This window comes from Nesoenas mayeri, assembly GCF_963082525.1.
Source record: "Nesoenas mayeri genome assembly, chromosome: W".
In the NCBI taxonomy this organism is placed as follows: domain Eukaryota; kingdom Metazoa; phylum Chordata; class Aves; order Columbiformes; family Columbidae; genus Nesoenas; species Nesoenas mayeri.
Window position 1 is genome coordinate 16364949 of NC_137553.1, and position 24438 is coordinate 16389386.

Here is a 24438-nt window from a genome sequence, read left to right on the forward strand (position 1 = left end):
ATAAGAAGAAAGTAACATATGTAGACTATTAATTCGGTATAGAATTAAAGGCTACCCAGGAGAAAACGAGAAGGCTTTTAAATGTTAACTTTGGGACGATAAAGGGCAGAAATTATGGAATAGGGTCAGCAATGGAGATGATAAAGAAACTAAATCACTAGCGACTAATTACCACCTTAAAAGACTTTAAGGCTGAGCAGGCTACTGTTGCCAGAATTTTTCCAGCGTTGCAGCCTGATAACAAACCTAAAAAGGACTGTGAAGTTTACCCAGATCGTGTCTTTTGACCCCCTCCCCACTCCATCCCCTGTTGTGCTGGCGGCACTGATACAGCAGTCTGGGGCGGGGGGAGGAAAATTACGGAGTGGATGGCCTCCCATACCATCACACGACCCTAAAGAGACCAAGCAGTCCAAGGAACTGGAGTCAGATAATTTGTCAAAAGAACTGTGTGAAATGTAACAGCTATAGATCATTTAGGACAGAACAATGGGGATTCATCGAAAGGGGCAGGTATCCCACAACTCCTGGAAGAGACACTAATTGACACACCACAACTACAGACACGATAAGTTTCTGAAATCCTGAGGCAGTCAACAGATCTTGCATATCAAGCTATGAGAGAGGTGCCTGAAACCAACAAAGCAGACAAATCATTTGCAACTATTAATCAGGGTCCCAATGAGAATTACATGCAATTTATTGACCATCTTCAAGACGCCATCAGTAAGCAGGTTGAAAACTTAGAAGCTAAGGAAGCACTAGTGTTGAGATTAGCAGTAGAGAATGCTAGTGTTTGCTATCAATGTGTTATTTGCGAGTTTTACAGTATACGTTATGTGCTCCTGTGTATTGCCTCTCTGAAAATCAAGCAGCTTGTCAGGAATGTGAGTTAATTGTTTTACTAGTTGTTTTTAAGTGCGCTGTAAAACCTTCTCCCACTTTTCCAATTCTCACTGCAAGAAGCCCTGTGCCTTCCTCCCCTCCTCTCCCTGCATCCCTCTTCTCAAGGTTTTTACTTGCAAGATGGAGTCAGGAATAATTGTTTTCAGTTGTGTTCCTAAAAAATCAGTATTGGGAGGTGTTTTAAAACTTAGGAAAGCACTCGGCATTATAAGGAAGGAAGATCTTGTTAAATATTTTAATTAATGGTGGCTGCGGTATAACTTAAATGATTGGGAAAAGTGTCCGGAAAATAGAATCTTGTTGCAATTAATGTTTTTTTTGAGGCCAGAAGAGCAGGACAAAATAAATCTCTACAAGAAATCATTAAATCATTTCAGACAGTTTTACAGGCAGGGTGCTTTGAACTTCAACAAGCTGAGAGAGAGTTAACTGATAACACACAGGTCACAGAAAACTTGTTAAAGTCTGCAAGATGCTTTCCTTATTAACCTGTTTTCTTTGTGGGTATCTGTTTAAGTATGTTGCAATTTTGGTAGGTCTGTGCTATATGGTACGATAAGTTCACAGTCTGTTAAATCATGAGAATCCGTTGACTCAAAATGTGCATTTTGTGATAATTCAGAAGATCATGAGTAATTTAGTTCTTTACTGCGTGAATGTGATGGTAAAATTTTGCGTGTAGTGGCTGTTGTTTTTCTCTCTAACATGCTAGCTTTATTCCAGCATTCAGACTTGCGCAACTCTGTGACAGGGTGTCTCTCATGTCAGTGCACTAAATTTGACTTTCTTGTATGCACACCATGTGAAGAATTCTGGTTTTGGAATAACAGCTGTAGCGCACCAGATGAGACACTAAAAAAACCAAACCAAACTAAACCAAACAAACAAAACAGGAAAAAAAAAAGAGGCCTTGCCCCACTCGCGGGGAGGCGAGTACCGAGATGGGGCTTCACTGTGCACTGACTTTTTTGTCAGGGAGACCCAGAGGTACCTCCACCTGGCGGTACCAAGTAAGCGGCCCGAAGGTGCAATGCAAAAATTGAGATATTGTCTTAAATTGGTGTGACTGTGATCCATCTGCATATTTGAACTGGGTCTTTGGTTTTCACATCTGAGCTCAGTATTTTAGTTTGCATATTCATATTTGGTACCAAAAGAATCTTGTTTGGGGAGATAATTACTAAAATGGGAACCGGTTCCACTGCTAAAATTCCACCTTGCTCCCCCTTAGGATGCATCCTTACACATTAGAGTAATTGCTTATATTGTTAGAAAAGCATTTAAATTGTTAAAATGCTATGATAGATGTGCATTTAGAAGAGGTTGTATTTAAAAGTTGCTAGAATATTAACTGATTTGGATCTAGGAAAATAGAATAATGGATTTATGTTTATTATACTGGTTTATACTGCTTTTTGACATCTCTAGATTGTAAAAGGTAAATGGAGCTAAGGAATGTAACTATTTCTGAGCTACTTGAAATTGCATATAAAGTGTATTATGGCTGGAATGAAATGGAAAAACAAAAGAGCAAAACATCCCAGGCCTGTGTGCAGCTCATTGTAACTGAGAAGTTTCCCAGAGCCTCCCACTTCGTACCAGCCATTATGCCAGCTGCGTGACCTTGGTTATCTCTAAACTGCAGCAAGAAAAAAAAAAAAAAAAAAAGGAAAAACCTGGCTGCCTGCTTTTAAAGCAGTGAAAGGCGGGTTCTCTCTCCGCCCCACTGCAGCAATGTAATACTGAATGGAGCAGTCCAAGGGTGAAGTTTAAAGGCATCCTTAGCAGACCCATAGTTCTAATGAAACTGGAAAATTAAACCAAAATTTTGTTGATAGACTTATTCTGTGGTAATTAGTTGTAAGAGACTTCTTAGTAAATTCACCATGCTAGTTTTTGAGGTCATGGGAGAGAACGAAAGAAAGGCCATTTTTTGAGACCAATGGAATGCCAAATTTGGAACAAAGTTTTAATACATGAATTTTTATAGTTTCCAGAAAGTCCTATACCTCTCTTAGGTTAAGATTTGTTAAGTAAATTATAAGCTCAAATAACGTTTTCTGAGAATTCTGTTGAGTTGCATGGTCTACAAGAAGCTGCTGGGATGGTGCAGATCTGCTTGCTGCAACTGAGAAATCTCCAAGGAAATTACAAATGCTGTATTTCTACTAGTATTAACAGCCAATGTTTCGATAAAGCAAATACTACACTGATAGAACTGAAACAGGACTTCGATCCGGTAAGGGAAAACAATATCCAATAAATATGACAGCCAAAATGGAGTTGGAAACTTTGAGGAATAAATTTATGACAACCTTACAGGTTGACTGTGTTCAATTGGACTTGCAGATTTGTCTATTTATAGCTACAACATAGAAACAACCTCTGGCTATTGTGGGACAGTATGATGAGATTGCTAGCAGACTGATATACTGCTTGTTACTCTGATCAAGAAAAGCAGGGAATGAATTTAAGTTTCAATAGGCCATGATCCTTTTGTCATATATGTACCATTTGTGAAATTTAATTCTGATTTTTTTATTTTATTTGTAATCTATGTCTCTATAAATTGCACTAGCTGGTTTTCTTAACAGCACAGCTTTTGGCATGCCTAAATGTAAATTGCTGCAGAACCTGCAAGCCTTTAACATCAGATCATAGGCCATACTTGTATTTGGTCTGATCCGACATACTTGCAAAGTTTTTGTTGATGGTTCTGGGAAGTCTCATAAAGCTGTAGTGGTTTGGTGTGAAGATAACAATTGGTGTCATTCTGTAAAAATTTTTGAAGGTTCAACCCACTTAGCAGAACTTGGCACAGCTTTAAATTACTTAGAGCTTTTTAAGGAGGAACCTCTAAATTTGATTTGTGATTCTGAGTACGTAGTCAAGGTCCAACGCACGTATCTGGTTCTGAACTTTTTTTGTTTGTATGTTTGTTTTTTTTTAAAAAAAGGGGGGAAGTAGGGGAAGCACCACAAAACCAATTGTCAAAAGCATTGTATGTGATGAAATACTTTGCAAGTATGACCCAAAACCATGCTAAATCAGAAAGAACCTGCATTAGTTATGGTCAAATCACTAGTCAATTAAAAAGGCCACATCAATTGATAACCTGGGGAAAAGGTTATGTTTGTGTCATTACAGGCCGAGGACTGAAGTGGATTCAACAAAGATTCAACGGATGCAGATGGACAGGAGGGAGATAAGTTGTGAGGACTGTTTCAGATATAAACCATGGATCCTAATTCAGTGTTACAGATGCTCACAGATCTGGTGGTCTAGAAGCCTATTAGCAAGCAGGTGGTGTACCTTCTGTGGAGAATGGCAATTTGAACAATCAGCAGGAGATCCAAAAGGGTGATATTATGATTAGATAGTCAATGCATAGATAAGGTAAAATTATGAGATATCTCTACCATAGTAATCTAAGTTTAGCAACTGATAAAGTTTTAGAAGGGATATTAAGGTTAAGCTACTGATCTTTTAAATAGGTTGAGATAACTTTTAAGATATTAATTCAATTATTAGTATATGCTGATGGTATTAATTATGTTACCCTATAAACTGCGCAGTTATAAATCTTTTAGGAATTTAAGAGAATATATTGTATTAACTTGTCTGGTTATTTTGAATCTATTAAAATAGTGTGTTAATAAGGTTGTCATATTAGAATTAAGGTTTTAAGAATAGGTAGTGGTTTGATCTTATTAAGTAAGGTTTAACTGCATTATATGTAATTGTAATTATGTTGTTAATCACGTGTTCTGTGTTGCAGTATATTTCAAAAATGATGCACCGTGCAGTTTAGGGGGCCTGACTAATTCAGGAAAAGAAAGGGGGAAGTGTGGAGGGGTTTTGATAGATAAAGATCTATTGCTGAATTAGTCAGGCTCAAAGGTGTCTCAAGGCCGCTTCGAGAAGCTGAGTGCAGAGTCTGCTGTGAGAAAGAGGGGTGTTCCTCAATCACCGGGGTCCTGGCGTGGCATGAATCATCGGACGTATCATCAGTGAGACTCCAGCGCACGGACAGCCCACGATACTCATTTAACAAATCCATGCTTGGAGCGTGCACGCGTGATTAGAATATAGTTGCATATATAAGGAGACTTGTTTCTCTAATAAATGGCTTAGCGTGATTCACATTGAATCGACTTGTTCTGCTGAGTCCTTATCTCGCTCTAACATTAATGCAAAGTGAATAATATTGATTTTAAAATCTTGTGGCATAAGTTGTATCAGTTATTTTCTACATTGTGCTCGATGATACCATACCTGTGTTGGGCCTTCTTCCTGAATCGAAGTATTCATTATATAACAACAAGAAACTTGACGATGGTTATGATGATACTGTGTGGTTTGGCACTGGTTTATTTCATTATACTGCAGCCGCTAGTGAGCTTACCCAGCAGCTCTCTGTTTAACCACGCAGGTCTCCTGGCTCCCGTCCTTGATTTCCTATGTGTCGAGATGCTCTGATCTTGTGCCTGGTAGAAACAGTCCCTGAACACTAACCAACTATCTTGAGCCCCTTTACCTTCAAGCAGTCTTGCCCATGGGATTTCCCTTAGCAATTGCCTGAAAAGGCCAAAGTTTGCCTTGCTGAAATCCAGGGTTGCAATTCTGCTTGCTATCCTGCTCCTACCACATGAGATCCTGAACTCCACCATCTCATGGTCGCTGCAACCAAGGCAGCCCTCAACCTTTACCACTTCAACCAGACCCTCCTTGTTAGTGAGGATGAGGTCCAGCAATGCACCTCTTCTAGTCGGCTCCTCCACCCTTTGCATCAGAAAGTTATCATCAAGGCACTGGAGGAACCTCCTAGACTGTGGCTGGCCAGCCAAGTAGTCCTTCCAACAAACATCAAGGAAGTTAAAATCCCCCACCACAACCAGGGCCTGTGATTGTGAGGCTGCTCCCAGCTGTCTGTAGAAGGCCTCATCAACTTCCTCACCCTGATCTGGTGGCCTGTAAGAGATGCCCACAATAGTATCACCCTTGCCAGCCTGCCCTTTAACTTTCACCCACAGACTCTTAACTCGCTGCTCATCCGTGCCTGGACAATACTCAATATACTGTAGTTGCTCTCTCACATAAAGAGCAACTCCACCTCCACGCCTGACTGGCCTGTCTTTCCTGAAAAGGACATAGCCATCCATGACCACATTCCAGTTATGTGTGCTGTCCCACCATGTCTCTGTAATTGTCACCAGATCATAACTCCTGACCTAACACAGGTTTCTAACTCCTCTTGCTTATTCCCCATGCTGCCCGCATTGGTGTACAGGCATTTCAGAGAGCAAGCTGAGCACTCAGATTTTACCTCAGGGGTATGGGGAGCCTCCCATCCCTCATGAACTCTAGAGTGATTCATTATATAACAACAAGAAACTGGATTATGGTTATGATTATACTGTGTGGTTTGGCACTGGTTTATTTCATTATACTGCAGCCGCGAATGAATTTTACTCGTTTCTGCTTTACCTTGAAAAAACCTCCAGGAGAGATTAAATAGCAGTACGGCTGTGTTTGCTAATTAGTTGAGCGAATCTTTAGAAAGGCTGACTAACAATACTTTCATTTTTTCACTAGGACATTTTTCAAATGTTTTAGAGAGCTTTGAATATCCTTGGAGCTTTGATAGAACTGTGATGGTGTTATCTGGTTTGCTGAATGTGTGTCAGTTTGTGTTACTGTTAAGAGAAATGAGGTTCAATAGGAGGTTTGCGTCTCTTTTTAGTCCTGAGATTTTCAGTGCGTCTTCGGAAGCTTTAGCAAAAAGCACTCCTGGCCTCTCGAGAAAAAGCAAAACAGCGAAAGCTGCCGATGCAGCCACTGCCCCCCCCTAGTCGCGACTTCACAGGCTGAAGCTACAGCTCCTCCACAAAACTCGGCTGCCAAGGACGCTGCAGATAATGTTACTTCTCCAGCCTCAAAGCCTAAAAAGGCAGCCCCCACTTCCTCACACACCGGGCACTGTTGCTGCTGTAACCATGGCAATCAGGATGTTTATGCCCATGCCAGTGACAGTCATCCAGACTCTGGAAATGAGTCAAATGATGGTGAACCCTTATCAGCATCAGTTGCCGGTTGTAAGAAAGTCACTAGAAAGACTACTCGTGCAGCAGGTGATGGCACAGGGGCCACAGGGCCAACATCAACCCAAGGGGCATCATCAGCACAGGGAGGAGATGAAGTGACCACCACTTGGTCCTTTTCTCCAGGTGAGCTGAGAGATCTGCGAAAAGACTTCAGTCATCGTGAAGGCGAGAATATTTTAACCTGGCTGCTCCAATGCTGGGACAATGGGGCAGAAACAATTGAATTGGAAGGTGGTGAAGCCAGGCAGCTGGGATCTCTGTCAAAAGATTCCACCATTGATAGGGCAATTTCAAGAGACTCTAATGCCACTGCCCTCTGGACCCGACTCCTGACAGCTATGAAAGTAAGATTTCCCGACAAGGAAGATTGTATATCCAAGTTAGGGAAATGGAATACTATGGAGAGAGGTATTCAGTTCCTGAGAGAATTAGCTGTGCGAGAGATCATCTATTTTGGACCAAACAGCCAAGAGGGAACAGACCCAGATAGAATCAATTGTACACGACCTCTGTGGCACAGATTTGTGCAAAGTGCACCACCAGTCATTGGCAGGAATGGTCTGGTCAGCTGGAGGTGTACAAAATATTACTGAAGTGATTAATCAGCTCCAGGACTTTGAGGACAGCCTTGCTGGTTCTCTACGGGCTTGTGTCTCTGCTGTGGAGAAACTGTGTGAAAAGTCTAATTATCTGTTTTAAAAAGCTGTTGCAAGAAATCAAAGAACTCAGAGAAGACACATACCATTCACGACATGTACGAACCTATGTTTCAGCTATTAGGAGAAGGCGTTTCCAATCTCGAAAGAGAGGACGGAGGCAGCCCACAAAAAGAGGTTCACTGTGGTTCTTCCTAAGTGAGCAGGGAGAAAACACGGATAGATGGCATGGAAGACCTACCTCAGAACTTCAAGAACGAGTACGTGGGATAAAAGGAAAAGCTCCTAGGAAAATGGCTGCTCTAGTTTACAAAAGGGGCAGAAAAGATTCTGATGCTCTTGAAGGAACCTCTAATTCACACCCAGAGACTGTGCAAAACAGAAATTAGAGGTGCCCTGCCTCCAACCAGGCGGAGGAAAGGGATAACAGTGTTTATTGGACTGTACAAATACGATGGCCTGGTACAACACACCCCCAGGAGTACAAAGCTTTAGTGGACACTGGTGCTCAGTGCACAATAATTCCTTCTAACTATAAAGGAACGCAATCCATCAATATTGTTGGAGTGACTGGGGGATCCCAGGAACTGACTGTTGTAGAGGCTGAAATGAGCCTAACTGGAAAAAACTGGCAAAAGCATCCCATTGTGACTGGTCCAGATGCTCCGTGCATCCTTGACATAGACTACCTCAGGAGAGGGTATTTTAAGGACCCAAAAGGGTATAGGTGGGCATTTGGTATAGCAGCTGTGGACACTGAGAAAATTGAACAGCTGTCTGATTTGCCTGGTCTTTCAGATGACCCTTCTGTTGTAGGACTGCTGATGGTTGACGATCAGCAGGAGCCAATTACTACCATGATGGTGCATCGCCGGCAATATCGCACCAATCGATGCTCTTTGATTCCTATCCAGAAGTTGATCCGTCAATTGGAAAGCCAGGGTGTGATCAGTAAGACTCGCTAACCTTTTAACAGCCCAATTTGGCGAGTGCGAAAGTCTAGTGACGAGTGGAGACTAACTGTGGACTATCGTGGCCTGAATGAAGTTACGCCACCATTGAGTGCTGCTGTGCCTGACATGCTAGAACTGCAATTTGAACTGGAGTCAAAGGCAGCTAAGTAGTATGACACAACTGACATTGCTAATGCATTTTTCTCTATTCCTGTAGCAGCAGAGTGCAGGTCACAGTTTGCTTTCACCTGGAGAGGCATCCAGTACACATGGAATTGCTTGCCCCAGGGGTGGAAACACAGTCCTACCATCTGCCATGGACTGATCCAGACCACGCTGGAGCAAGGTAAAGCTCCAGAACACTTGCAGTATATCGATGACATCATCGTATGGGGTGACACAGCAAAAAAGTCTTCGAGAAAGGTGAGAGAATGATTCAGATTCTTTTGGATGCTGGTTTTGCCATAAAACGAAGCAAGGTCAAGGTACCGGCACGAGAGATCCAGTTTTTAGGAATAAAATGGCAAGATGGCTGTCGTCAGATCCCAAAGGATGTGATCAACAAAATTGCTGCAATGTCTCCACCTACTAATAAAAAGGAGACACAGACTTTCTTGGGCGTTGTAGGTTTTTGGAGAATGCATATTCCTGACTACAGCCAGATTGTGAGCCCTCTCTATTGAGTGACTCGAAAAAAGAACCAATTTAAGTGAGGCCCGGAACAACAAGCCTTTGAACAAATCAAGCGTGAGATAACTCATGCAGTAGCCCTCGGACCAGTTCAGTCTGGACTAGATGTTAAAAATGTGCTCTACACCGCAGTCGGAGATAATGGACTTACCTGGAGCCTCTGGCAGAAAGCACCAGGAGAAACCGGAGGTCGACCCTTAGGTTTTTGGAGTCGAGGATACAAAGGATCTGAGGCCAACTATACTCCAACTGAAAAAGAGATACTAGCAGCATATGAAGGAGTTCGAGCTGCTTCAGAAGTGATCGGTACTGAAGCACAGCTCCTCCTAGCATCTCGACTGCCGGTGCTGAGCTGGATGTTCAAAGGGACGGTTCCCTCTCCACATCATGCGACCGAAGTTACGTGTAGTAAATGGATTGCATTGATCACGCAACGAGCTCGAATTGGAAGCCCCAACCGCCCAGGGATCTTAGAAGTGATTATAGACTGGCCAGAAAGTAAAGACTTGGGGATGTCTCCAGATGAGGAGGAAGTAAAACGTGCTGAAGAAGCACCACCGTATAGTACTCTTTCAGAGACTGATAAGCAGTATGCACTGTTCACAGATGGATCCTGTCATCTTCTATGAAAACATTGAAGGTGGAAAGCTGCTGTGTGGAGTCCCACATGACAAATTACAGAAGCCACTGAAGGACAAGGTGAATCTAGTCAATTTGCAGAAGTGAAAGCCATCCAGCTGGCTTTGGACATTGCTGAACGAGAGAAGTGGCCAATACTGGAGGGTTGGAAACATATGCTGTACCTCATGCTACAGCCCGAAATACTATCTTGGGCCTTGAAAAGCAAGTCCTTTGGTGACACAGTACGCCCGAAAGAAATGAATCAGACAATGGTACTCATTTCAAAAACAGTCTTATAGACAATTGGGCCAAAGAACATGGTATTGAGTGGGTATATCATATTCCATATCATGCACCAGCCTCTGGGAAAATTGAAAGGTACAATGGTTTGCTAAAAACTACACTAAAGGCACTTGGTGGTGGAACCTTTAAAAACTGGGATTCACATTTAGCAAAAGCCACTTGGTCAACACCAGGGGATCAACCAATTGAGCCAGACCTGCCCAATCAGAAATTCTTCATACTGTGGAAGGAGATAAAGTCCCTGTAGTACACATGAAAAATATGTTAGGGAAGTAAGTCTGGGTTACTCCTGCCTCAGGCAAAGGCAAGCCCATTCATGGGATTTTTTTTGCCCAGGGACCTGGCAGCACCTGGTGGATGATGCTTATGGATGGAGAAGTCCGGTGTGTACCTCAAGGGGATTTGATTCTAGGTGAAAATATTCTATACTGAATTGCATGATGTAAATTGCCATACTGACAGTGTTTAATAAGTGTCTTTCAGATCAAGACAGTGATGATGAAACCAGAGCTAGCTTCTTCAAGTGGCGCCTGACAACTTATTTGAAGTTGATGTCTTTAACCCACAAACAGTGGTCATGAGATGCACTTGATGTACCATTTTTTCCTGCCCTGGGAGACTGTTGTGACAAAATGAACTTAATGAACTTTTCAAAGGATGTTCCACAGATTAAGAGAATGATGAATCACTCCTGTGTATATATGTACATATGTGTATATATATATATGTGGTAGTAGTGATTAATTAGATTGTATTGATAGATTGTATTGATAAGGTTTAAGTATTCTGTGAATGACATATTATAAGGGGTGGAATGTCCTGGTTTTTTTTAAATTAGGAGAATGGTCATTATTTAATCAGGAGGACACTAAATGCTTGGAAAGTAGTAAAGGCAACATGACTGTGCTCTTGAGGAACTAGCTGTAATAAAGCAGAGTAAAAACTGTTGATCAGAGCACATTTGTCCAACTCAGTGCAATCTATTGATGGTTTCACTGATTTTATTACAGGTATGGCTGGTGTTGGAAAGTAAAATGTGGGAATGCAAGATGTGCGGTTCCAGCCACCTGGATGATAAAGGAAGATCAATACTAACATGACCGTCTGGACAGTCAAAGACATAATACTAACATAATAATATATAAAGGGCCTTGGACAGATTATTTTGAAGTACATTTCTCATAATTGTAAAAAGTTATAGCCCAGACTCGCAAGAATGGTATCTTGGGCCGGATAACCGCCCCCAAGTGCACGGGATGTGTGAATGTCCTTGGGCCTGGTCTGTGAATGAGTGGAAAAACAAGTGAGACAAACATCACATGAGTTTAGTGTGTTTTTAATAACAGTTAGTGGAAAAACACCTTTTGTAAACACCTTAGTCCAGGCCCGTACCTGTAAATTCTATAAATTTTCAATGATGAATAAAGAAAGTGGCCTAGGTCAGCTCTCTGCTTGGCCAGGCTCTGTGCTCCTTCCTGAACAAGATCTCTACCTCTGCGTGAATCTCTGCGTCCTGGTATGCATCCTTTCTAATCGCCACCGCTGGCTCTACACACAGTTTGCTCTCACACACAACATGATTAGTACTTTGTTGGTAACCATGTCAGATAAATATGCACCATCTCCATCAAAAGTAGCCTGGCACATGACTATCTTTTGACAACTATTTGACGTGTTCTTTTGCAATACAGATGAATCTCCTGACTGTGCTGCTGGACCTGGTTTAGAGAGGTTGGCTTCTTACGGGTTTATGCTACTGGGGCTACTCAGTGTGCCTTTTGGCACCCTACTGTGTTAGGAAATTTTTATTGTACCCCTGAGGTTGTTGCCAGATGATAGGCCAAAACACTTGACCATGAGGCCTAGTAGAAAGTTAATATTAGACGAATGCTGTATGGGAATTGCACAGGTACGGTGAGAAGGTTAAATGTAAATACGCTCAAGTGAATTGCAGTTGTGATGTAGAAAAAGCACATACATCACACTAATTGTTTTACTGACTTTGTGTGCTTGACAAGTAGAACCTCTGTGTTAGGTAACATAGGTCTGTGAGAAACTCTAAGGCACCTTATCATTGTGCCTGAGATTCCTGGACTGTTGTGAGAAAGAGCCATCCAGTGAAACCTGAACAGGCTGGAGAGTTGAGTGGAGAGAAATTTAATGAAATATAACAAGGGCAAGTGTAGACTCTTGCATCTGGGCAAGAACAACTCCAGGTTCCTGTTAGGGAATGGCTTAAGGACAAAGGACATGGGTCTACAGAGCAGTTGTACGAGCAGAGCCTGTTCTGAAAGTCTTAGTATAAGTAGCAAAACTAGGCCGCAGTGGAGACTACTGACTGCATCAGCAGAATTGGCAAGGACACTGCGACCATGGCAGAGTTTCATAGATAACTTTAAGAAAACATGCATAGCTAGTGAGCCGCAAGTAGGAGGACCATGCAAATGTAATCGTTAGAGCTTAAGCCAATAAGTGAGTGGCAAGTAGGCATAATTATTGTAGACTCTATAAGTATGCGCTGTTTGAACTAATAAAGTGAACTATGCTTTATCACTCACATTGAGTCGTCTCAGCTTGTTCCTCCGCAGCTCAAAGGTTCCAGTATAAGTTGGGGAATGACCTGTTGGAGAGCAGTGTAGGGGAAAGGGACCTGGGAGTCCTGATGAACAGCAGGATAACCAAGAGCCAGCACTGTGCCCTTGTGGCCAAGAAGGCCAATGGCATCCTGGGGTGTATTAGAAGGGGGGTGGTTAGTAGATCGAGAGAGGTTCTCCTCCCCTTCTACTCTGCCCTGGTGAGACCGCATCTGGAATAGTGTCCATTTCTGGGCCCTTCAGTTCAAGAAGGACAGGGAACTGCTGGAGAGAGTCCAGCACAGGGCAATGAAGACGATTAAGGGAGTGAAGCATCTCCCTTATGAGGAAAGGCTGAGGGAGCTGGGTCTCTTTAGCTTGGAGAAGAGGAGACTGAGGGGTGACCTCATTAATGTTTATAAATATGTAAAGGGTGAGTGTCGGGAGGATGGAGCCAGGCTCTTCTCAGTGACAACCAATGATAGGACAAGGGGCAGTGGGTGCAAACTGGAACATAAGAGGTTCCACTTAAATATGAGAAGAAATTTCTTCACAGCGAGGGTGACAGAACACTGGAACAGCCTGCCCACGGAGGTTGTGGAGTCTCCTACTCTCGAGCTATTCAAAACCCTCCTGGACACATTCCTGTGTAGCCTCATCTAGGTGTTCCTGCTCCGGCAGGGGGATTTGACTAGCTGATCTTTTGAGATTCCTTCCAATCCCTAACATTCTGTGATTCTGTGAAGGCTGCACCTGCTTGAAGCCTTAAAATACAGGCAAACACAGCAGGCCCAGTGATCTTCTACCAGGGCTGAATTCTGCAGCACCTGCGTCTCCACTTGTGTCACCTCTGACTGGGAGCTTAGTTGCTGCTTCGGAGATCCCCCGGTAGAAAGATAAGTAAAATAAATTTGCTCTTTGCAATTGCGTTTGTGGTGTCTGGTTTCTTCTTGCAACATGCCTGTGTTGGTTCACACATTTGGCGTTAGTTGGCAGTCGCTAGAAACAGCCATGCTGTTGTTTGCAAAAACACCAGGGACAGGGGAGGTCTCGAGGGTGACTCCTCATATTCTGGGATGGCCCAGTACAGAGCACTGGGCCCCCATGGCTGCTCTACTGTCTGAAATGGCTCCGCTGGAGGCATGGCCTGAGATTGATGATGGGGCGGTGATTACTCCCCAAGTAATTGAAGTGGCTATGCTAAAGTTTCCATGGAGAGCAGTGTCTACTTCTTCTTACAAATTAGCGGGGAGATTGGGATGGTTATTTGTTACTGGTCTTAGAGCTCTTGACTGTGAAGTTGTTGCATTGCAGAATAAAATAAAAGAATTGGAAAAGGAGGTTGGGATTTTACAGGATGCAAAGGTGTCGCGGTTGAGACGGACAAGCGACATGGACCAAATTCTTTCAAGATGAAAGTAATAGATGCCATTTATTGCTACAAGTGCATTTTTATACAATTCTGCCAGTTCATGTCTCTTTTCACTATTGGTTACAAGTTACAGCACTAACATCTCATTGGTTAATTTTGCTATCATCCATGTTATTCTTCTATCCCCTTCTCTCTCACGGGTACAACTCCATATTTCCGGATACTCCTTTACTCCCATCCTCCTCAAGGGTAAATCTTAATATCTCAAGGCTGATCTCTACTCTCATATTTTCTGTCAAGGATTCCACAGACCCGCTGCAGTTTCCCACACAAAGGTGTGGTAGATGCACTCGACCCCCCCAGCAAAACCAGCAGCAGTTTGGTCCAGGCCCCAGAGGAGGTAAGGGCCTGAGCCACAACCAGGCCAAGAACTCCTTCCAGGAGACCCACAGGGAAGCAGAACGGCACACTTGAACGCCGGTGGCTTGTGGACACGGGGAGTCTTGTGCAGACTTTTCCTACTGTATGCAATTTGACTATGAGTCAGCCACTTCATTCTATGAATACAACAGCCTGGATGCACCCACTTTGAGCTCTCCCTGCTAAATAAGTGAGCTGTATGGCAATGGGTTTACTACTCAGAGGTCAGTGGATGAGTACAGTTCAAGTTCAATATTAGTAGTTTAGCTTAAGTAGATGCACACCAAATATAATGGATTATTTAGAGATATAAGGTTATATGATTTTTAATATACTCTTTGATTCATGTTACTTAGTAGACTAGATTTGCTAAAATTTTAAGCTGTAAGGTTCTGCTTGTATTTACCAAAAGCAACTGCAGGCTACACTAAACGCTTGCAAGATGAAGTCTAGCTTGCATTTTGCTGGGAAAAATGGAATTGACTGGGAAAACAATGATCCAAGGCTAACGCAGAGACATCACAGACATCTGCAAAGTGGGAACTATTTTGCACTTTGCTGAGAAGAAAGGATTTATCCAGACAAAACGGCACCTTCAAGGATATGGACCAAAACCAGTGTCTACAATTGAACAAAACAAAGGCCCATGTGGAGTCAGAGACAAAGGGCCTCCCCTGAAAGTTTGCCTTTGGAGCTCTAAGTACAGGCTCTGGAGTGAACGGTTATCAGGGGAAGAAGAATCCCGAAAGTTTGCATCGCAACAGATATAAGCCTCTCCTTAAAGTTTGCCTCCGGAGCTTCAAAACACAGCCTCTGGAGCGAACGGTTATCAGGGAGGGAAGACGCCTGAAGGTTTGCTTCGTGAATGGATATAGGCAACTGGAAAGAAGGTAAGCAGCATTCAGCTTGGCATATTTCCCCCATGCAGTAAATAATGGAGCAAACTCGCCATCAAACTCTTTAAGGTCGTGCTTCTCTTTAAGAAATCTAAACATTGTTCTGCAGCAAACAGAACCCTAAAATCACTCCCCCATGACAAAAGGTGTCCTGGTTTTGTTAAAAACAAGACTGGTTCTCTTTTAGTGAATTTTCATTTCAGCTAAGCTCTTCTAAGTACCTTCTAAGTAACTGCACTTTTCTGAATTTAGCTGCATATTTTTTCAGACACTGTGCCCCAAAGCTGATAAGATGACCAATGGAATGCAGAAGCAGCTCATGTTTAGATTTATTACTATGGTAAACAAGGTTAACTGATAACGGGACATATTTGCAAGGAGGGACAGACAGAACAGGTGACTAAAACTGACTGAGTATTCCATCCCATCCATGTCATACACCCTATAATAGGGGGAGATCACAAGGGTCTCACCCTCTTCGACCACGGCTGGCATCTAAGGAGGACCCTGCCTGTCGTGCCTGCGATCCGAGGCCTGGTTCCAGACCCTGCATCCCTGAATCGAGTTCCAGTTTGCTGTGAAGTCCTGCCCAGGACTTCTGGGTGCCTGCCCTGCAGCTGCTGGAGCCACACTCCAGCTCCGTCACCGCTGGAGGCATGCCAACTCTGCGTGAGAGGGGTTAAACGCTGCTCTACCCTGGGACATTCAAGATTGGTTTTGTATATTTTGTATATTTTCTCTATTTATTAGTAGCATTAGTAAAGCCTTTAAAACTTTTTCCAACCCTGCAAGTCTAAGCCTCTCTTCCTTCCTCCTTATCCTTCTTATCACTTTTTCCTATCTAAGGAGAGGGTGGGGGGAGGGCGAGGGGGTAACAGAGAGCATCTGCCACAGTTTATTGTCGCCTTGCTTTAAACCTTGACAAAAGGTGATCACGCAAGAAGTAATTACTGTTCAAGCAGAGCGGTGCTATGAGCTGCAAGCTAATGTAGAACGGTTGGTAGCACATATTGCTGAGAAACAAAGGGATAAATATGGAAAAAGTGAGTTTTTGAGTTCTCAGATTTGTGCTCTCACCACAAAACAATCTTGGAATCCCAAGGAATGGGATGGAAATATTTGGAGTGAATCCTCAGACTCAGTTTGAATTTGATCCTGACTTAAATGGCAGGGACGTGGTGGGAGCACAGCCCCCCATACAAATGATGTGTCAGCAGGAACAAGCAGATGAGGGGGGGCAGATCATGGTGTACTCACACTCCGAAAGAGTTAATGGTATTTTTGGAGATCTCTCAGCAGAAGAGTGGGGAAGGAATACCGGCACAGATTTTTCCAGCTTGGGATAGTGAAGCTGCATCAATCCATTTATTAGCAGATGAAAAAGATTTATTAAGTCCTATAGCCAGTGATGATCAGATACAACAATGATATGCTCATCTGCGAAAAGTCAGAGGTCCTGACAGGCAGGATATTATTGCACCTATGCTATATCAATGGTCATGTGCAGCAGTTTTAACAGCATATGCTGAACCCATTGAATTTGTGTTGTCCCTTGGAAATTGGTGTATAATGGAGAAAGGTATTGATTTAGTGTGGCAGATGGGGATGGCTTATGCATTGATTATGGGGTCTGATCTGGATGGGATAGCAGTGACAATAAGTATGTGGATGAAAGATTGGACATGAGCCAGCAATGTGTACTTGCAGCCCAGAAGGCAAATCATATCTTGGACTGCATCAAAAGGAGTGTGGCCAGCAGGTCGAGGAGGTGATTCTGCCCCTCTGCTCTGGTGAGACCCCACCTGGAGTATTGCATTTGGTTCTGGAGCCCTCATTGCAGGAAAGACATGGACCTGTTGGAGAGAGTCCAGAGGAGGGCCACCAAGATGATCAGAGGTCTGGAACACCTCTCCTGTGAGGACAGATTGAGAGAGATGGGATTGTTCAGCCTGGAGAAGAGAAGGCTCCAGAGAGACCTTATTGCAGCCTTTCAGTATTTAAAAGGGGCTTATAAGAAAGATGGGGACAGACTTTTTAGCAGGGCCTGTTACAATAAGACGAAGCGTAACGATTTTAAACTAAAGAAGAGGAGATTCAGGCTAGACATGAGAAGGAATTTTTTTACAATGAGGGTGATAAAATACTGGAACGGGTTGCCCGGAGAGGTGGTAGATGCTCCATCACTGGAAACATTCAAGGCTCGGCTGGACGGGGCTCTGAGCAACCTGATCTAGTTGACAACATCCCTGCTCATTGTAGGGGGGTTGGACTAGGTGACCTTTGAAGGTTCCTTCCAACCCAAACTGTTCTATGATTCTTTGCTCGGTCGTGAGGCCCACAGACCTTGTGGCCGCCCCGCCCCATCCCGCCCCGTCCCATCCCACTGCCGCCAGCAGGGCTCCTGCAGTTCCCCAGCAGTGCCGACTGCCTCTCCAGCCGCTGAAGTCGCGGCTCTGTTTGGCGGCTGTTTGAAAGTGCGGCAGCGGAGGAGCGGATTATTTATAAGGGCTGACAGGCTGGAGCAACTCTTCTAGTTGCTGCTTGGTCTCCTTTGTTCTATGTCTTTCTCGTAGTGCTGAGCCCAGCCGGTAGCGTGGAGCGAGCCGGCCTGGTGGATCTGTTTCCACCATTGCACTAGCGCCACTGAGGTCGCCATTTTTACCTCCTCCCTACCCCAGACCCTTTTGGCCGGGCTCGCAACGCCACGGAGTGAAGGTGCTTCGGCGGTGGCAGCAGGCAGTGTTCGGCGCTCAGCTGCGGCAGGGGAGTCGGCCGGAAGGGCGAAGAGAGGCTAATGCCGCTCCTGCCTGTTGCGTGTGACTACTCGGCCATCACCAGCCTCCTCCATTGATTTCGTCTTCATTCTCTTCTACCCCTCCCCAATGTCGTGAGGAAGGGGCACGGGACTCCCAAAAGGAGGGGAAGAAGGTGCTGAAGAGAGGTAGATGAGGAGAGACTGCCACTGCGGACAGCGGTGAGTGATGGGGGACAAGGATTTGGGTTCCCTGGCGGCCCAGTCAGAGTAACCAGTGTCTTTTACCGCGACTTGCCCCCTCCCCCCCCATTTGAAAATAATGGTATAGCTTATTGTACAATGGTGTGAAATGCAGAACGTCACTCTGAAGAAGAAAATCCTTGAAGCTACCCATTAAACCAAGTGTCTAAATGCCACTGGGGATGTAACAGTGATAAATGAATTTTGTATCTGAAGAGCTAAACTCTTATTTTAACATGGTGGCTTGAAATGTGGGGCTTGTCTTGGTTAAGCATTTAATTTTTAGTCTGTTATGTAGTATATGTAATTTCATGCTTTTTATCAAAATTATAAATATTTCATAGGCACATCAGTTTTTGAGACTTCTAACTCTGAAGTCAGATGTGCAATAAATCATAAGTCTTCTGATCTTGTTTTTGAACTTGGATGAATGGAGTAATTTTTATTTTTACTTTTTTTGTTTTCAAAATGAAAAACTTTTTACAAGCAATTGGCACAAAACCCTGAACAGACCTTTCTCACACTCCTTCCAAATATCCTTCCTGTCCTGTGATAACTGCTTAAAAAAACCCAAATCCTAAAACTAAATATGTTTGTAAAGTTGGGGAGGTTGCTCTAGTTTTATTTATTTTCTGTGTATGCGAAGGATCTTATTTATCATGCAAGGACTGAGGTGTGGGTTTTGTTTTTGTTTTTTTTTCCCAACCTGAATCAGTGTATAAGGAACTCTTGTAAATATAATGTAACATTAGTATTACAGTTGAAAGAAGTCATTTGGGTTAGAATTTGTTCTTTTTGCACTCAAGGCATAGAATCATAGAATGTCCTAAGTTGGAAGGGAGTTACTGATATTTACTTAAGTCATCTGATTAATATTAGCTCAGTGGAGATGTGGATCTGTTTCTGAAAGTTCCATTTTTCACTTTGTCAAAACATAGATACAACAGTAATTCATTTATTTTAATGTGTCTTTCAAAATTGTAATGATTGATGTGTTTTTTTGAGGGGAGAAAGGGAATATTGAAGATGAAATTACAGAAAATGATCTTGCAAATGCTTATGAATATTAATGAATTAAGTAGCAATTCAAATAAGCAATGAGGTTCTTTTCTGTGTATAAATTCTAGTATGTTGTATTTGGTTTACATGGCAAGGTTTGGGTAGTGGGGGTGGGGCTGCAGGGGTGGTTTCTGTGGGAATGCATTTGGAGCTGCCCCCATCTCAGACAGAGACAGTTTAAGCCAGCTCAAAAATGGACCCACCACTGGCCAAAGCTGAGCCAATCAGCAACTTAGGTAGTGTTTCTATGATAACATTTAAGAAAGAGTAAAAAATGCTGAAGAAGGAGGGGGAGGAGGTACTCCAGATGCTAGAGCAGAGATTCCCCTGCAGTCTGTGGAGAAGACCACGGTGAGGCAGGTTGTCTCCCTGCAGCCTGTGGAGGACCCCATGCCAGAGCAGGTGGATGGAGAGCCCACACTAGAGCAGACTCCTGGCAGGAACTGCAGCCCATGAAAAGGAGCCTGTGCAGGAATAGGCTTCCTGGCAGGACCTGTGACCCCATGGGAGATCCCACTCTGGAGCAGTCTATTCCTGAAGGAATGTACCCCATGGAAAGGACCCATGCTGTAGTGGTTCATGAAGGACCCATGCTGGAGAAGGGAAGGGTGGAGGGAAGGTGTGATTTAGCTTTATTTCTCACTATCCTACTCTCTTACAATTAATTGGCAATAAATTAAATGAATCTTCCCCAAGTCAAGTCTGTTTTGCCCATGATGGTAATGTGTGAGTGATCTCCCTGTTCTTATCTCGACCAATGAGCTTTTTAATTTTATTTTATTTTATTTCCCCTGTCCTGCTGAGGAGGGGCAGTGAGAGAGCAGCTTGGCGGGCACCTGGCATCCAGCCAAGGTCAACCCACCATGCATGGGCATAAATTTGTGTGTGAATATTTACATTGTCCTCTCAAATTTAGTTTACCCTATTAGGTTGGGTAAGAAGCTATAATATGTATATACTTGCCTGGATAACTAACTTTTTTTTTTTTTTGGCTAATGGGTGATTGTTTTCTACATGCTTTCCACGTTGAAAAAGAGTGGTCTCCTTTCCAAGCAAAAAATCAATTATGCTATATTGAAGGTACTTCCTGGTGAAGTTTATGTAACTGTATACCAAAGATACATATATCAGACATATAAAAAAGTAGCATATGATCTGTGAAATATTTTAATTCATTTGTACACCAGCTGAATGAAGAACACTGAAGCTGTAGTTTGTAGTCCAGAAACGTTGCAGCTGTATTGTATGTTATCTTTGATTTAAAGGGTGTTTCAAATGGTTTAGTGACAAACTATCATATAACAAGGCAAAATAAATTATTTTGAAGCATGCTAGTAATTCTGACTGTGTCAGCTCTGTGGTGGTTTGCAGTGTAGCAGTTTGAGCAAAGCTTGTGGAGGAGGTGGCTTTTTACAGGAGAGAAATGAGATGGAGATGTTTTGAACATCCTTTCATAGTTACTTCTGTCCAAGAACAGTTGAGTTGCTTTAGAAACTGGAAGGAGGGAAATTCGGGGTGTGTGTGTTCTGAGTGACTTCCTACATTTTTTGTTGCTTTTTTTTTTTTTTTTTTCCTAGGTATCAGAGCATTGAGTGCACTGATTAAATCATTACTCATAGAGTAGTGACAAGAAATCAGATCAGGTCATATAGAGGTGTCACAGTAAATAAGAAATGTTAAAGGTGTCTTTTTTTTGTCTTTTTTTTTTTTTTTTCTCCCTAACAAGAAGTGTAATTAACTATGTTTTACATCTCTAGAAGGTGTAATGGTTTGTGGTGATGAAATAATGTTAATCAGCATTTTTTGCTATAATTCATTGCCCACTGAGGAGCACTTAGTGTAATACCTGTTAAGTTGAGCAAACCTTTAAGAGGTTGTGAAGTCTATATACCAGACCTTTTGACCCCCCCAAAGCTGGTGCATATGGGGTTGTGGTGGATGGCTAGCTGCCAGAGCCTCACCCAGATATTCATACTCCCCAGGATGGGGGAGAAAATAGGATGAAAAAGCTCCTGGGTTAAGACAATCACTTATCAGTTACAGTCACAGGCAAAATAGACTTGGGGAAAATTAATTTAATTGGTTGCCAATTGAGGGGAGAAAAAGAAGGAAAATAACACTTCCCTTTCCCTAGGCTCAACTGATCCACTCCCTGCTTGCCCCCCCTCTCCCCCCAGCTGTGCAGGGGGAATAGGGGCTGCTGTCCTAGAACTGCAGAATGATTCAAAGCTCTGCTCAACCTGACCTTGAACACTTCCAGCGATGGTGGATCCACAACTTCTCTGGGCAACCTGTTCCAGCATCTCACCACCCTCATCGTAAAGAACTTCTTCCTTATTTTCAATCTAAATCTACCATCTTTCAGTTTAAAATTGTTACTCCTTGTCCTGTCACAGGCCCTGGTAAAAAGTCTCAATCTTTCTTATAAGCCCCCTTTAAGTATTGAAAGGCTGCAATGAGGCCTCCCTGGAACCTTCTCTTCTCCAGGCTGAACAACCTCAACTCAGCCTTTCAGTCTTCCTCTTTCTCTCTCCCCCCCCCCTCTTTTTTTTTTTTTTTTAAGGGAGGCCCTGGTATCTTTCTTTACTTACCTCAAATATTTGGTGGTTGAAACTGACAGTCTGTGAGACAATGGTGCAGGACAATGCATCTAGGCAATTCCCTGCTGCCTCTTCGTGGAGAACCCTGCAACTTTTCCCTCCCCTGCCCCCTTGTAATTGTGTGGTTGAGCTTCCCTCTTCAGGTAGCCAAAGTATAGCTGTTTCTTGTCATATAATTTGACCACATGGTGGGTGGATGTGCTTAGTCATGTGAAGGTGGTTCTACATTACAGTTACTATATTCCTCATCTAGTCTTATGAAATATTGAAAAATGTTCTTCCCAACTAATGACAGCAAACTTGGAACAATCTGAAAAAAAGAAAAAAATAGTTTTTTTCCTAAGTTTTTGTTGTACATTAGCCCCAGTAGGCAGCTAAGCACCACACAGCTGCTTGCTCACTCTGCCTGTAGTGGGATGGGGAAGAGAATGGAAAGGGTAAAAGTGTGAAAACTCATGGGTTGAGATAGACAGCTTAATGGTTAAGCAAAATCTGCATGTACAGACAAAGCAAATTTTAAGGAATTCTTTCGCTGCTTCCCATTGACAGGCAGAAGATAGTTAGCTGTTTCCAGGAAAGCAGAGCTTCATCACATGTAACAGTTACTTGGGAAGACAAATGCCATAACTCCAAACTTCCCCCTTTCCTCCTTCTTTCCCTTGGCTTTTTATTGTTGAGCATGATGTCATATGATGTTTAATATCCCTTTGGTCATTTGAGGTCAGCTGTCCCAGCTGTGTTCCCTCCCAACTTCTTGTGCACCCCCAGCCTACTCACTGGTGGGGTAGCGTGAGAAAGAAAGGCGGCCTTGATGCTGTGTAAGCACTGTTCAGCAATAGCTAAACCATGGGTGTTATCAACACTGTTTTGGTAACAAATGCAAAACATATCACTATATACTGCTATGAAGAAAATGAACTCTGTCCTAGCCAAAACCATTACACTTTTCCATTCTAGTATCACTACATATCACTGCATTCACTAAAGGTCTAGACTACTGGGGGGGGGGAGGGGGGGAAGGAAGGTGGAAAAACTTTTTTCTCTCTATTCTGGAGATAAATGCTTTTAGACCAACAAACAAGTTGAGTTTATTGAGGAAACCCTTATTCTGTTCACTTCTGGTACTGAAAGCTTGTCTCATATTTCTGCAATAGTCTTACTGCCAGAAGCATTAGCATAAGATGTTAGCAGATTGTGTTCATGGTTGTGTTTGTTTCTGGATCACAGAATCACAGAATGGTTGGGATTGGAAGGGACCTCTGGAGATCATCTAGTCCAAGCCATCTGCTAAAGCAGCTGCACCTAGAGTAGGTTACACAGGAATATGTCCAGGCGAGTCTTGAATATCACCAGAGAAGGAGACTCCACAACCTCTCCAGGCAACCTGTTCCAGTCTTCTGTCACCTTCAAAGTAAAGAAGCTTTTCCTCATATTCAGATGGAACCTCCTATGTTTCAGTCTGTGGCCATTGCCTCTCATCCTATCATTGGGTACCACTGAAAGGAATCTGGTCCCATCCTCTTGACATCCACCCTTGAGATATTTATAAACATTGATGAGATCTCCTCTCAGCCTTCTCTTCTCCAGGTGGAATAGACCCAGCTCTCTCAGTCTCTCCTCATAAGAAAGGGGCTCTAGGCCCCTCATAATCTTTGTAGCCCTCTGCTGCACTCCCTCCAGTAGTTCCTTGCCCTTCTTAAACTGGGGAGCCCAGAAATGGATACAGTACTCCAGATGTGGCCTCACCAGGGCAGAGCAGACGAGGAGGATAACCTCCCTCGACCTGCTGGTCACACTCTTCTTAGTACACCCCAGGATACTGTTGGCCTTCTTGGCCACAAGGGCACATTTTTGACTCATGGTTAACCTGTTGTTGACCAGAACTTCCAAGTCCTTCTCTGCAGTGCTGCTTTCCAGCAGGTCAATCCCTAACCTGTACTGATGCCTGGGGTTATTCCTCCCCAGGTGCAGGACCCTACACTTGCCCTTGTTAAACTTAATTAGGTTCTTCTCTGCCCAGTCCTCCAGCCTGTCCAGGTCTCACTGAATGGCAGCACAGCCTTCTAGTGTGTCAGCCCTTCCTCCCAGTTTGGTATCATCAGCAAACTTGCTGAGGGTGCACTCAGTCTCTTCATCCAGGTTGTTGATGAACAGGTTGAACAGGACTGAGCCTAACACTGACCCCTGGGGAATCCCACTAACTACAGGCCTACAACCAGACTCTGCATTGTTGGTCACAACCATCTGAGCTCTGCTATGCAGCCAGTTCATGATCCATCTTGCCCTGCAT